Source organism: Misgurnus anguillicaudatus, chromosome 12 (assembly GCF_027580225.2).
Source record: "Misgurnus anguillicaudatus chromosome 12, ASM2758022v2, whole genome shotgun sequence".
Lineage (NCBI taxonomy): Eukaryota > Metazoa > Chordata > Actinopteri > Cypriniformes > Cobitidae > Misgurnus > Misgurnus anguillicaudatus.
The window spans coordinates 2,949,248-2,965,741 of NC_073348.2; the positions used below are offsets into that span (position 1 = coordinate 2,949,248).

Here is a 16,494-nt window from a genome sequence, read left to right on the forward strand (position 1 = left end):
AAGGGTGTTATACAAACTTCCGAACAGCAGGGGGCGCAGTCTTGAAAAATGAGGGGTCTGAGAATACGTTTGACCAAACCTTTTATGCACATCAGTTCATAACTGTTAAAACATAAAGAATAGATGCATCGTGTGCTCAGCACATAGTGAATTGCATCCATCCAACGGCTTAGTGAGACTTAGTGAAAATCAGATCTTTTGAAATGGCCTACAGCTATCTTGTGCGAATGACTTGTTTTATCTGTCCCCTTTACCAGTGGATTAACTAGGGTGGCTATTCGTGCCAGTTCTGCCGCACATGTCCCGAACATGTTTTCGGGTTCGTTTTCCGGAAGTCGCATTGCTCGACCGCATACGTCATCGAGGTTCTCACATTTCAGTTAAAATACATTAGAAAATTAAGATTTATTTCTTTTAAGACATACAATCATTGTAGTTTAATTCTTACCTTGAAATGTAACGGTTGCTTTTCTGAAATTAAACCTGAAATATTAAACCTTGATGACGTATGCGGTCGACCAACGCGACTTCCGGAGAACGAACCCGAAAACATGTTTGGGACTACTAGATCCTGCTCTCCTCGATCCATGCTCTCATTTTATGAATTTTAGGCGTTCTTCAATAGCTGAAACTGACTTACCTCTTTATTAAGAGTGATAGTCGTCAGCACGCTGTAAAGTCGAACAACTGTAGCTAAACACTGAAAGAAATGAAAAACATATTCAACACTGCATTGACCTAAACTGAGATATTATTTTGACAAATGTATACGCTTTCTGAATGACCCTGATCTCCTCAATCCATGTTACAAATCAAAAACCGCTCTCATTTTATGAATTTTAGGCGTTCTTCAATAGCTGAAATTGACTTACATCTTTATTAACCAAAAGAACAATAGTCGTCAGCATGCTGTAAACTCGAACAACTGTAGATAAACACTGAAAGAAATGAAAAACATAACACTGCATTGACCTAAACAGAGATATTCGTTTGACAAATGTATCCCCTTTCTGAATTTTCTTCTTGATACAATTAATGTAAAAATGCTGCTGATTAAAATGTAATGCTTGCATTTTCCATTAAAAGCAAATAAAATATTGAAATTAGACACTTGTTTGTTGATACTTTTTTTTAACTACACTGACTTATCTTTCCTCTTTACTGATTCAGTACTTAAAAGTCTTACCCAACTCTAATAATTCACCCAGTCATAATTGGTGAATTCTTTGATGAACATGTGGATTCAGGGCCCTGTTTTTGCGTTGCACCATCCTGCCACTGTTATGGCTCTGCTGAAATTTGCCTCTGCATTTTGTGTTCACTGGATTTATCCTGGCTAAAAATCTATAAATAGAAGACATTTTTTTAAATATAAATATATTAAATAAGCAATTTGCTAAGAAAATTTAACTTCTAATGTTCGCATGGGTTTGAATGACCATAGTACTTTTACTGTAGGTATGGACGAGCAACGATAGCATTAATTGCTAAATCTTGCATGAAAATCAGTCCTACGTTGACCACACTGGTTAAATTATTTACACTTATTTTATAAATGCAAATTGTTTAGATAATCGTTATATCCATATGATAGTTCATCCATTGATGTGCATGATGATTAACTAAATACTAGTTCTACTAGCATCGACATCGGCCCCGAAAAACACATATCATCGATCTCTACTTTCTAGTACTCTCCATGATCTGCTCATGCCAAACATTGTGAATTTTTTGGATTTATCAATAGTTACCTCTGGATGAATTCCAGGGTTGATGCAGCCTCAGCTTGGTACTCCAGGTTGAAAACGTAGAAAGAAGCAAAGAAGACAGCCAAGGCAGATGTGAAGTCATCCTGGGGTTTAACTGACTGGATGACCACCCTACCTTCTATGCAGAGCATCCATTTTTTGGATGTCAGGATGGAATCTCCTGAAAAACAAATTTGAATACTTGACCGTATAGCGCTGAAATATTTCTTAGAACCAAATCAGAAACTGTTGCACTTAATCAACTGGAATAAGTCTGAATGGCAACCTCACCCAGCATGATTATTCTTGGTGTATTCGGAAGAGACAACTGAGCTTCAGCATCTGCCTAGGTACTGGTGACCTGCATGCAAAAGTTCAGACAGAAGGAGTGCTTATGTAAGAGACAGCAATAAATCTTTATATATCTATAAAAATAATTAATTGGCCATTATCAGTGGTGTTACGGATCGCAGTTAATCCGTGATCCGTACGGATCATGAACCACAGTCTGGCTCGCATGCGATTCGCAGATTAATAAGCAAATTTAAATAGGAAAGTTTATTATTTGCACGTGTGATTTTAAACATTTTAACCGCAAAAAGGCGTTAAAGTGAGCAGTTTTCTGTACGCACAGACGCACATGCAGTTGAATGTGTCAGGTCCAGCTCCAGTCAGACGTGATCATCCCTATGTCCTTCAAAGATCAGAACTCTTGATGTGTAAACTTTAGAAAGAGTTGCGCTACTGTATCTCATAGTATAGTCCATTAACATACATTTGGCGAACAAAGCCCCGGAAAAGAACGTAACGGTTTTAATGTGGAGTGATCCGTGCCTCAAAATTCATAATCTGATCCAAACCGTGAGTTTTGTGATCCGTCACACCCCTAGCCATTATACGAATCCAGTATAATATTTACATCAGCAAGTAGGAAAATGGCATCATCTTTTTCTCTAAAGTAGGTCATCATCAGCAAAATGACACCAATTATTGAGTCCATGTTTTCGCCTTGGAGACGTTCAATGTCGGCAAGAATAGTCTTCACCTCTTATGTCCAGCGAAGAAGCTGAGTTTTGAAAAACTGGAGCACCCTCCTTCCTTTTCCAGCAATGCATTCTCTCAGTCTTTCATCAAGTTCGATCCCAGTAAGTGAAGTGAAGTGCTGCATTAAAAACTTCTTCATAAACAGGAAAGGCCATTCTCTTTTCAATCCATGTACACTAAGTGAAGGTGTGGAGTTTATTGCATTACTCTTACACGGTCTGCTCCACTTGGTCCTTCCTGAGAGAAAATTAATTTAAGTTCTTCTTTTTTATGATGTAGAGAGTCTATTGTCTCTCCTTCTGGTAACTGAGATGGCTGCCAGTTTATGCATCATAGCTGTTAGTTTTTGCAACTTTTTCTGGCTGTGCTGGGTCCCAGCTAACAGAAAAAAGTTCTAAGAACGTTCCCTGAAAGTTCTTTACGTTCCCAAAAACGTTCTGCCAACGTTAAAAGTGTCCAGTTTTCTTGACGTTCTGGGGGCGTTTTTGTGTTGTCTCAACGTTGGAGGAGTGTTGCATTTTGCCATTTTTGAGCGTTATGACAATGTCATGTTTTGATGTTCACACAATGTTTAAAACAACAACTGTTTATTATATTGACTTGTTTAATTGTTATGTAAATGACAGAGAAACATTGCATTCTACTACATTTATCCTTCACATTTATATTAATTTATTATATTTATTATATATTATATATCTATTATATATAAGTTTAGATGTTGATGTTTTGTTTCATTTTAACTCACCATTATTGTGATTAGTGTTCGTTTTAGTTGGGCTCTTGAGCCTTGTCGTTTGCTTGCTAGTTTTTTCCCTGGTTGTATTAACTTTTTGTTAATACACCATATTTGTTCTGGTTGTATTAACTTTTTGTTAATACACCACATTTGTTATGAACATGTTAAGTTAGTAGTGTAATTCTGTGGTGTGGTGGTTGGTACATAATTAATTAATTTACTAATCAAAAGTTTATTTTCTGTCAATAATGTAAATGAGATCCAGTGCTTTCACAGCAGTTTGTCATTAAGGAGTTTTAGAAACTTTGGACAAAAAATATCTGCTGTATAACTGGGATGCACAAACATCAAGAATCAGACTATGAATCTCAATCATGGTGACAATTAAATGAAAAACTTCATGCTGCAATGCATGCTGGGTATTAACAAATTACAAATCTCATTCAGGACTCCCAGCATGCACTGCAGCATGGATAAATAAGGATTTTTTTTACAATTTTCTTTGTCGCCATGGTTGAGATTCGTGGTCTGGTTCTTGGTGTTTGTGCGTCCCGGCTGGATAGCGGATGTTTTTTGTCCAAAGTTTCCCAAACTCCTCAATGACAAACCGCTCCGAAAGTGCTGGATCTCATTTACATTATTGACAGAAAATAAACTTTTATTAATTAGGGATGATTTTTTTCCTTTATGTACCAACCACCACACCACAGAACCACACCACCAACTCAACACGTTCACAACAAATGTGGTGCACCAACAAGAAGTCAACACAACCAGGGAAAAAACCAGCAAGCAAAAGACAAGGCTCAAGAGCCCAACTACAACGAACACTAATCACAATAATGGTGACTTAAAATGAAACAAAACATCAACATCTAAACTTATATATAATAGATATATAATATATAATAAATATAATAAAATAATATAAATATAAAAAATAAATATAATAAAATGCAATGTTTCTCTATCATTTACATAACAATTAAACAAGTCAATATAATAAACAGTTGTTGTTTTAAACATTGTGTGAACATTAAAACATGACATTGTCATAACGTTTAAAAATGGTAAAATGTAACATTCCTCTAACGTTGAGACAACACAAAAACGTTCTTAGAACGTCAAGAAAACTGGACACTTTTAACGTTGGCAGAACGTTTTTGGGAACGTAAAGAACTTTCAGGGAACGTTCTTAGAACTTTTTTCTGTTAGCTGGGGTGGACATCATTAGTATCAGCAGGTCTCTTTGGCTTTCTGAAACGGGCAAGGGTATTGTTTCTATTAAGGTTATCCACTCTATTTTTCAGTTGAGAGGACAACATGAAGTATCCATTGCCCATCCTGTCACCTTCATCTGTTCTGTCTTCAAAGCTACCAGGGTATTTGTCAACTACACTTTTAGCTATTACTGTACACTGACTCCATGTTGGGTTTAAGCATTTTTCTCTCATGGCATCTACAATGATTCGAACCATGTGTCGTCTGTCTGTGTCTTCTGGGATTGTGTTCTGAGCGAGACATCTTTGTAGAGTGGGCCTAGTCTTCTCCCATGGAATTTCAAATGCCGAAGTCCATGTTTCATTTTGCAGGGGAACACTGCACTGTGGTGAAGTCATTATTGAGGAGACTTCCAATTCGGTTACTGGAGTTAATGTCAGTGTAATTGTGTCGCTTGCTGCATTGTCACTTGGCTGACTGTGCTGTGTACCAAAACCACCTAAACCATAAAAAGTACCAAAGGAGAAAGCACATACAGAGTCTACAAAGGACAAAGTTACTATAATAAAAGAACATTAACTTTGAATCTTTTGATAAAAAAACAACTATGCAAAATGTCAAGTAGCATCTGAACTCTGGAAATCAAGGCAATAAAAGGAAATAATTTGTTTTAAATCATCTTCTGTTAGAAATCTGAAGTCATCTGAGGTCCTTATGCCAATGTTAGAGAGATTTTCAAGAAGACATGTCACTGTCTCCTCACTCAAGTGAGCAAGTGTGCTCTTTATGATTGACTCCATGTTGTCTTGCCACCTAAGCAGATTGAATGGTGAAGCACAACAAGTTTGAGGTCCAAATGTCTATAAACACACACTGGGTGATAGTCTGCAAGCCTGTCGACACAAACACACACATAACAAGTCTCACTGTCATGCTGTACACAGTACACGCCAAGATCCAACAATCGCACTGACTGATGTCTCTCTGAAACAAAATACACCTTCTCCTGGCACAATATTATCAGAGCAATCTTCCCCAGCACATATCCACCATCACTTACCTCAAGTACAACACACATTCCCATCTTATATGTTGTGCCTTTGTATGTGACCATGCCTGTCTCCATGATGCTACCAGTCAAATGACTGCATTGTACAGCTTCTTGAATGGCGAAGTTATACATGTGGGCATTAAATTCATTAGCCTGACCTACTTGAAGAACAGGAGGAAACACATTACCAGCATGAAGATATGCCTGAAGCAACTGGTGCCGTTCAGCCAGAGTACTGGAGAGGTTTTTGAAGTTGTGAATTTTCCGTGCACACTGCTTGAAATATGTGTGCTTACTCTCAAACCGCATTGTCCAAAGACGAATGAGAGGACCAAATTTAAGGATTAGGTCTGGATAGTGGAGAAGGAAGTGATGTTTTGGTTTGATAGGGGTATCTGGGAAAATATCCACTCGCATCTGAACATACTCCCTGATGAGAACCTTGAGATAGACTATCTGATTGGTTTGAATCTTGGGTGTACAAACAAGCTCTACAATTTCCCTGAGCTTTAAACACAATTGCCACACTTGGTCATCAAGGGAATTTTTGATCCGATCACCAATAAAAAGAGGGAGAAAGCGCAAAAAACAAATTCTGGGCTTCACTCTCCCCCCCAACTTCTTTCCATCTTGCACAACTTCACATGGCAGGTTGCTGGCATCACTGCCAACAAGCTTTATCTGAGATATACTCCTGTTTAACTGAGTGTATGTGAAATGGTTTACCGATACAAAGTGCTTGATGTACAAAGCAAGATCGGTCGACACAATCCCTTCAAAAAGATCATGCCCTAAACATGGTGGAAGGCCCGGCTGGCATACATAAAAGTGTCTTAAACGACTGAAAACAGAATAAAATTTCACTCCATCTATAAGGCTGTGACCCAGTGACAACCCTGCTGAAAAAACCAGCATACCAGCAAGACCAGCATATGTTGTGTTTTGGTGCTGGTTTGCTAGTGAACACCAGCTAAATCAGCATTAAACCAGCATCAGGACCAGCATTAGCACCAGCTAAACCAGCATTAGCACCAGCATCCCATGCTGGTCATACCAGCATATGTTGTGTTTTGATGCTGGTATGCTGTGACCACCAGCTAAACCAGCATAGACCAGCATAGTTGCCATGCTGGTCCATGCTGGTTTGATGCTGGTTTTTTCAGCAGGGAACTCTCTCACACTGTTCTTATAGGCGTCTTGGGTCCGCAGAGGACCACTTTTTGTAGGCTCCCTTTCAAAGTCGTCTCTACATATCATACAGTACCGACAGAAGTTCTTGCTTTTGCTGAAATTTTCAGTAAATCCTCCCACAGAATGGGATCCCAAGTTGTCACCTACAATTGCTATGAGAGCTCCTTGCAGTTTCTCACCATCATCCAAATTATTTCCAGATTCCTCAATATCCCTTAAATCATTAACAAGGCGAGAGAATACCAAGTCTTGGCAAAAAAACTGTAAATCCTGTTCCCTGCACAGCATCACTAACTGCATGGGATCTATAGAGGACCTATTATATGGCAGAATTTCACCCAAGGTAAGGTATACAGCCAAAAGTTTATGGATTGTTTTGCCAGATCCAAAGGGATTTGCAACCTCGAATGCATCCTGGTACAGAATTATGGAGAAAGAAGATGGACACTCATGAAGAAGAGAGTTTTTTCTCCAATTCTAACCATCCTGGACATCTTCCAGTATATCCGATTCTACAGCTTGCTTTTTTTTTGTTTTTGTACTGTTCTCTAATTGAATGGTGACTTAGAAAGGCTTTAAGTGTATCTTTAACAGGCACATACTGACAGAAACACTCCTTTCCTTTGGCATTAATGCCTAAATAAATCCGAGTAGGTTCAAAATAAAAGAAATTCCTCTTAAAAAAAGTTTTCCTAGTTTGGTCTGACCTAAACACACCCTGATTGTACATCTTCAACAAATTTTCCTTTGAGAGTCCTTCAACTATGGTTTGGGTCCTATCTCTAGGTATCTCAAGTTTTGTCAGTTCTTGGCTTACTTTTGCCAGTACATGTGCCATCCCATGCTCATGTAAATCTTGGAATCCGTCTATTAACCTTGATATTGTGGTGGCTGGCAGGAGCATTTTTGCTTGCGTTCTGAGGTAAAAGAGGGCCAAGTTGGTCATTAGCACATCTCCTTCTGCATGAGCTGAAGTAGTCCCCACAATCTCTGCAAACGTTTCATTGTCAGACTCATCAGCAGCACATAACATACTGGTGTCAAGACCTACTGCACTGTTTTCACCACAGATATCACGCGCTGAATGTTTTCTACTTATGTGAGAGAGAAAAGATGACCGAACCCTGAATATTTTCTTGCAGCTTTGAAAAGGACATTTAACTGCCTTGCCATCTCTAATGTGCCATTTTAAATGCTCACAAAGACCAGATATGGATGTGGAAGTTAAAGAACATCCCATAACTTGACATGTCATATTAACACCACTGTGTGATTTGTCAGCACATGGTGTAATCATGGCATGGTTACGATACATATGTGTACGAAGACCAACAGCAGTTTTGAAGTTACATGGACACTGGAAAAATCCACAAGAGAATCTATAGTTTGCAAGATTACGGTGTTCCTTAGCATGTCTGACAAATTCTGGAATAGAATCTACAGAGTACTGACACACTTTGCAAGAGAAAGGCATTTCTAATCTTATTTTCCAAGTAGTTTTAACTTTAGATGTAGTACTGACCCATTCATATCTGGTAACTTCACCAAGGATTTTAACCTGTAAGACAAAAAGAAACATATATCAGTTAAAACATAAAAAGGTTACAAAAAATTCCAATATATAAAATCAAAATAAGTAATTAGAAAAGAAAAAACACATTTCAAAGACCAGAAATGACAAGCTAACAATTTAAATGAAACTTAAAAATAACAAAAAAGTGAAACATTTTTGTTAATTAAATAGCCCAATTGAATGCTCTTATTAATTATTTAAAATGTGTATTTAATTTATTATTTAATTTATTATTTTTTATTAAAAAAAAGATGGCTAGTGTCATGGTTCTGCCAGCTTATCCTGTGTTATTCTAGTCTTGTGGCAGGATCATGACATGCCCATGTTTTGTGTGGGATCACGTGGTCTTAGTATTGATTTTACTAGACCACGTGTTCCTGGCGTCTTGTCACTTTTACCTCGTTCCCTTGTCACCCTCATTGTTTAATCCATGTCATCTGTTGTCTTCATTAGTTCTCCCATATTTAAGGTTCTTGTCTTTGTTACTCTGTGCCTGTTCATTGTTGTACCACGAATTGTTTCATCCGTGTGAGAACTTTGTCAGTTTAGTCTAGTTTATCCAGTGTTTTGTGTTCTGTTAGTTATTGTTCAGTGTTACCTAGTTTAGTGTCCCATCATATTCTGTTATCCTGTTCATGTTATTTTGCCCCCTCATGGGTTGTTGATTTCTATTATTTGTGTCTCAATAAATTCCTATTTTTGTACATTCGTGTCTTGCACTTGGGTTCTGTTGTACGTTTCGTGACAGCTAGCCTATTAAATTATTATTATAATTATTATTTATTTACCTATTAAAATTAATTCAAGATCACTTGGGGTCCTAACAGAGACCCGATTTCGAGGGAGAACCTGATTTGTCACAAAAAAAGAAATGAGAAGCACCCAAAGTAACAAAAAGGGGATTACAATGGCCATTTTCGTGAATATCAAACGAATATCAAATATACAACTAAATTAACCACAGTCCATTGGCAGTTGCTGAAAACGAGTGAGCAAAATCGAACCTGGTCTGAAGGCAGGGCTCTCAAGTTTTACCAAAAGTTTGGAGTGAGATTACAACTGTTAGGGGAGGGGCCACTCAGATATTTTCAGCAGCAGCCCCTCGGTCCTATCCAATTCTCTCAAGTTTTTGCTAGCAGTTTAATTTTACCTTTTGTTTGTAGTTGACCAGCACAAATAGAAATAACAATTGGCAAGTTTGGTAAAAGACTTAATGTACACCCAGGTGAAAAAGTAGGACACTCTCATAATGCACTTAAAGTGCTCTATTTTCAGGCACTAATTTTGTACACATTTGTACTCAAGTTCATGTCTTATATGTAAGGGTGAGCAGGGCACAAACTAACACGGGGTTAATGGTAATGCAGCTACTTTACATATTTATACTGGGCCGCGCAATCTGTGCTTTTGGTCTTTTTATCTTATTGTCAAAAAATCCTCCTGTGAATTTGTGAAAAGTTGTGATATGTTTTGGTTAAGATATTGAACAAAGAGTGTTTTGGAGGCATAAAAGTAAATTTCTTCATCTTAAGTTTTTTCGATTTCTATGTTGGGCATGTAAGTCATCAATTCTAACCTGATATTTTAATTGTCGTCGTCTTACCTACAACAAAACACAATTTTGAAACGTGTCAGACAGCAACTCCTAGTAACTAAACTGAGATTGAAAACATTTTTACACAGTGGGGTTACTTGTAATACATACAATGATAGTAAAATGAAAACAATGTAAATTCTATTCATCAACATGATCACTTTCACTGTTAGTGTAATTGAACGATAATGTACACAACCAAACATTGAGTGTTCATTTGTAGCACAGATGTGTATGTTGATTGTGAAAAAAATATTTATCTAATTAGGGTGTGCCACATTCGCCCCTACCTGTTATATCACATTATTCTCGTCACAAAAACAACCAGAAGCAAGGCAATGGCAACACGCATTGTAAGGTGGTCACGCGCTGCAGCATTTATGTGACTTTTAAAGACACACTATGCAGTTATTTTACCTTAATATAACAGCTTCAAAGTTATTTCGGTGGTAAACAAAGTCATAGTAAGGGGAATCATCCTCCTGTTGAAGCTCGGGGAGGACGCCGCTACCAAAACCAGCAATGCAAGCTTGAGAGTACTGCCCCTGACAAATCGTGCGAGAATCACGACTTCCTTTACAGCAACGACGTCACACACGTTAGGCTTGTTCGACTTCGTGTGGCGCTGCAAGAACCGACTGCCGGATGACGTCAAAGTATTGCAAGAATGATCCGAGACGGCACCTTGACATCATCTGGCTGTAGGTTCTTGCAGCGCTGCATGAAGTCGATCAAGCCTATAACAACAACTGCATGGGCGAATTTCAGACGTGAGGCTAAACGATTTAAAAGTTAAGAAAGCGCGTTTGGAAGTGAGTAGAAAAAGGAAAAGAGAATCTGACCGCGTTAGGAACAGGACAAGAGTCCCACTCGGTCAGGTTTTTACTCGTTGGCGTGAGCTAAAAGACAGCACTGGAGGGATGCTGATCTGGCGATCTTGTTGATGGACTAGTAAGTAAATCTCTCATTTGTAAACTTGTTTGCGGTCTATGTTGTATGTTGTTGCGCTTGCTTGTAGTATGTCATGCGATTATCATGACAACAGTTGTCAATATCTCACATAATTATCAGGACATAAATAAGCCTAGAGGTTGTAAATAGTGTAAACATGCACAATTTGCAAACTATTATGATAAATAGCAAAAATCATGTATAGTGACATTATAACGAACAATGTTATGAGATTATGCAACGTACACAATTAACTTTGTCATGGCATTTTTTAATGTTTACATGTGATTTAGCTGCAATCATGTAAAAACATTATAAGCTAGCAAACGCGGTACTTTATTATTATATGCACTCTACACTTGTAATAAACTTCGTATTATCCTATTACCATCATCTGTAGTTTAGTAGACTATGCAGTAGCCTAATATTTGTATGAAATTGTGAAACATTCCCTGGTCATTATATTTGGAGTACTAGAGTGGGAAATTACGACAGTTGCATGTATTCTCCAGCGACTCTAGGGGTCGCTGTTTGACAAAAACACCGAATTGCATAGAGCTGCTTTAAACCATTATAGGCTACTTGAAGCAATAAAATAGCAATGTGCCTTTTGAAAAGTGTGTTTTCATTACATATATATCTGAAAACTTCTTAAGAACAACTTTCTCCGCCTCTCCACTTTTTGAATATAAACATAGCCACTATCTTTGATCTCGTCCAGGAATTGTAAAATCAAAATGCTTAAAAAGGGGTTATATCTACCGCAGCCATCGGATCTTGCTCTTCCAACTTCCACTCCGTGAAATCCATAACAAACATACTTGCAGCGGGATCTCGCAATTTAACCAGAAACAACACCGGAAGAAGTAAACTCTGCAGAGCTACTTCAGGCAGTGCCGCAAGAACCGACAAGTGGATGACATCAGAGTACCGCGAGAGCGATTTGAAATCAGACCCCTTCCGAATCGCGGTGCTCAGATGCATAAAAGAAAGCCCACATTAAAAACTCGAAACAGTTATTAACTTGGCAGAGAACTTACCGTTGTATGTCTGCGCCTTGTCTATTAATTGTATATAGTGTGAGAAATACAAGGTGTGGTGTTTGAACTGACTGAAATGCCTGTGTCTCAAGGCGAACACTTGAGACTTAAGAGCCCTGACCCGCCGAAGGACTGTGGATGCCGAGAGACGCGGGAATTCATTCGGGGCGACTTTTACTGCCTGTGCATTCACTTGAAGTGTAACTTACATCGGTTGTACTCACGTAATAAATGTATATATGACTAAAAACACTGTGTTTGTCCCTTCAAGTCGTGCATAACATTCGTGTAATAGGTCGATTTCGAATTTTGTAGGGTATTCGGCGTTGATTGCGACAGGTCACGCGAACATGGTCTAAGTTACACACAAAAAAAGAAAGAAAATTTCGATTAATTAGTTCTAAACTTGAAATTATTAACTAACATTAACAGTATAAACAGTGATATTTTGTATTTCGCTAACATTAATTGGCCATTAGAATGTTTGTGTTACAAACTTTATATCAAACTCACCACAGATTATTAAACGTTACTGATAAAACGAATATCTTCACATTTGGAATGAACATTTTCTAAATACACTTTAAGATAATGGATAAAATATTGCATCTTACCTGACTGGTTCTTCGTGCTTGTCTTGCGCACTCTCAATGCCTCGAAAATGAGTGCAGGCTAAAAGTTTAGATGATGGGTTGCCAGGTATCCCGTGTATCCCGTGCAATTTCGCTCTTTATATAATTCAATAGAAAGCAAAATAATAATAATAAAGAAAATCATAGGAATTGATTTTATCTATTTTACCTAGCCCATTTAATTATGTAGGGAGAGTAATTGATTCATTTATGATAAGAGTGCGCCTAAAACATTGATAATCCTACTATATGTCACATGTCACCTTAAATTGTCTTCTTTAAAACAAGACCAAGATTAGGCTTCTAGCCCCAAAAATGCCAGAGTTATATTCATTTGAAGTGCAAATCAACTTTTCACCCCCCCACTCAAAAGGGTGGTGTGACAGTTATGGGGTTAAAAGCCTACAACAAACGGCCGGTTTGGACTACAGCCCTCTATTTCCTGCTTTAATGACGTCAGTAAAACAGTTAGTTGACTAAACTCCGCCCACAGGAATACGTCAGTCACCAGCTTTGGCTCAAACGGCTCTGCTAAGCTAAGCTGCTATCGAATCACAGCACACTAAACAAACTACACAATCAGAACTCGATACGTATTTCTGAAGGAGGGACTTCACATAACAAGGAAGACATCAGCCTGTTTTGAGGACAGTGAAAACAGCGCTATACAGATAAGTAAATTGTGTGGAAAATACCGCTTTTTTTCACGTGAAACATGAACACATGTTATATTGCCCACTATAAACACAATCAAAGCTTCAAAATCACAGACAGAACGGGAGCTTTAAGTTCATAACTGTTAAAACACAAAGAGATTAGATGCATCGTGTGCTCAGCACACACTAAATTGCATCCATCCAACAGCTTACTGAGACTTTATAAAATCTGATCTTTAATAAAGCCTACAGTTATATTGTGTGTGTGTGTGTGTGTGTGTGTGTGTGTGCGTGTGTTAAATTACGCGTTTCTTCCGTCCGCTTCACCAGTGGATTAACTCAGTTTGCAAGTAAGTTACAGTGTTTCTGTGAACTTAAATACCTTTAAATGTGCGTTTGTTCCTTCACATGAAGCTATTGAGTGTAAGATGACTTTGATTATAATGCATAAAAACGTTTATGGTGCTTTTATAATAGTTTGTCATTTTAATCGCTTGTCAGTAACAACCATGGGTAACGCGCAGTATCGGAACTGGATCAGTCCTGTTAGTCCGATATCCGATCCAGCAAAAAAGGCCGGATCGGCCCCGATACCGATCCAGAGTATCGGATCGGTGCATCCCTAGTATCACTAGCTAAATACATCATATGTGTTACATACCTTTGCTCCTCATATGCCAGTATGACTCCTTGTACTGTGTGCCCACTGTCATGTTGCATGTTTGGCATTGTACATCACGTCTACTGCTGCCTACAGTGTAGAAGGGTGTGTCCAGCTGCGAATCTAGGATATAGACAAATAAAACAAACATGCAAACAGTCAAAAAGACATATTATAACAATAGGGTACAACGACTATAAATCGTTAGACTATTCTTTAAAACGTTCATGTATTATATTACATGGCCCAACGTTAGCAACACACTCGAATCAGGGACTCCCAACCTCCGCCATTTCAGCTCTCTTTCTGACTCGGCGCTCTCCACCCTTGTCTTTGAGGGCGTACCCAAGCAAAGCAGAGAGGGCTGAAATGTGATAATGTTGGTCTTCTCTACGTCACCAATCCCAGGAAGTAAACTGTTGCCTACAATCCGAGTGTTTTTTGTAGTCCTAGAACGTTAGAGACGATAAATCGTTTTCTTTGAGGTATGTACTTTTTGAATATCGTTAGGATGTACTAATACACACCTACACTCAAAAGGATGTTTAAAAATGTGTATCTCATAATAGGTGCTCTTTAAAGGACAATTCCAGTGAAAAATTATCCTAGGGGTTAATAACACATGGTTACCGAGTTGATCGTTCTCTAGGATGCGTTTTCATGATAATCGAATATAAAGAGTTTCATCTCTAAAAACAGATTAGCTTATAACGCTAGTGAATAGAACCTTGCCTTGAAAAGTGCTATATGGAACCTCAGTGGTGCTATAAATATATTTACAAAGAGACAGTACATTATGTGTATACAGACAGGAGCCATCTCAGAAAACATTCTTGACAAGTCAAGCAACGAACGCCGTGCTAAAGTGAGCTGGTGTGTGAAATCTAATTACATGGAAATGCATGAATTATATCTGTTTATTAAAATATATGGTTGTGTTCGGTGCTTTCTTCCAGAAGCAACGGACCATATGAGATTCCAAGTCAAAGTTCATATCACTTAGCACTGCGTTTGTTGCTCAACTGGTCGAGACTGTTTTCTAAGATTGCTTCTGTCTGTCTTTATAAAGTTGTGACACTGCCACACAAGACTCATGTCTTAACCGCTCAATATATATATTTTTTATGATTTTATGTATATTAAAGTTTTAAATAAATTTTACATGTAGTGTTGGCCATTTTATTCCATTTTATCTCTTACTTTTAATTTGTGTGTATGTCTTTTATTTTGATACGGTCTACCTGTCATGTGAGTGATCACATGGCAGGAAACAGGAAGTGACTATAAAAGGAAGTAGCAAAGAGCACATGAGGAGTTAATTGCTGAGTCCCAATTCGCATACTATCCGTCCTAAATAGTATTGGAAACTAGAATTAGTACGTCCCAAATCGTAGTATGTTGAAATGAGTATCCCAAAGATACCCGGATGGTCTACTATTTTCGGTTAGAATTCGAAGTGCAGATTAATGCACACTCTAACGGCTAATATTGCCCACAACCCACTACGTGCAGTAGGGAGGACCTTAACCACACTGACCCTCTTGCTTATTTGTAGTAATACTGTGGCTGTACAAATGTTAACTTTATTAGTCCAACGAAAGAAACATGGTTGTAGTAAAAGCATGGTTCATTTTCATCTGGGTATTTTTGAGTCATATATAAGTATAACATTAAGTATAAAATACGTTAAACAGTAGTTATACTATAAACTTTTTAATATTTTGACTTTAAAATAAGTAGTTTTCGTTACACACATGCACATGAACGTAAGAACCAGCCGCCTCACAAACGACCTGCGTTTGGTTGTAATGACGCTCTGCTTCACTCCTCAACTTGGTAGAACACATTGTAAAATGTATTGTGAACAGAAACCATGAGAAAAAAGATAGGAATAGTAAATAAAATTATATTTGGCATAAGTTATAAGAATGAATGAAATATTGTTAACAGTCGAGGTGTGCGTAACTAGGCAACCACGTTTTCGTTCACGTTGCATGATGTCATCGAAGTACGTCCCAAAACGTGCATACTCTTGTTTTAACCTCACACAGTAAGATCTGACCCCTTTAACTTAGTGATGGGAGAAAAAAAGCTTTTCGAAGCTTCGCAAATTGATTCAGTTTTTCGAAGTGTTCGAAACACCATACCACTGGCGACACCTGCTGGTCAAAATAGTGTAAAAAGCAGCAAGATCTGTCCAAACATTTTAAACTTTTTACAAAATAATAGCAAGATTGTAGCTTCATAAATGTCTCGAAGCCTCATGAAGTGTGCTTTGAAATTGCCCATCACTACTTTAACTATTTGTAACTCAGCTGATTGGGCTGATCGTTACAAAGTATCTTTTTATTAAACTGTTTGTACACTTACAAAGTTCTCAATGCTTCGCTTTG

General features: G+C 37.9%; 1 long non-coding RNA gene across 1 annotated transcript; it reads right to left on the reverse strand.

Moving 5' to 3' along the window:
- Nucleotides 1–649: 649 nt before the first annotated feature.
- LOC129446054 (uncharacterized) lies at nt 650–1,672 on the reverse strand. The gene is made up of 3 exons (XR_012372347.1): nt 1,187–1,672; nt 873–938; nt 650–700 (listed from the first exon to the last, which is right to left on the reverse strand). It is a non-coding gene; the product is annotated as an uncharacterized lncRNA (long non-coding RNA).
- Between the last annotated feature and the right edge of the window lie 14,822 nt (nt 1,673–16,494).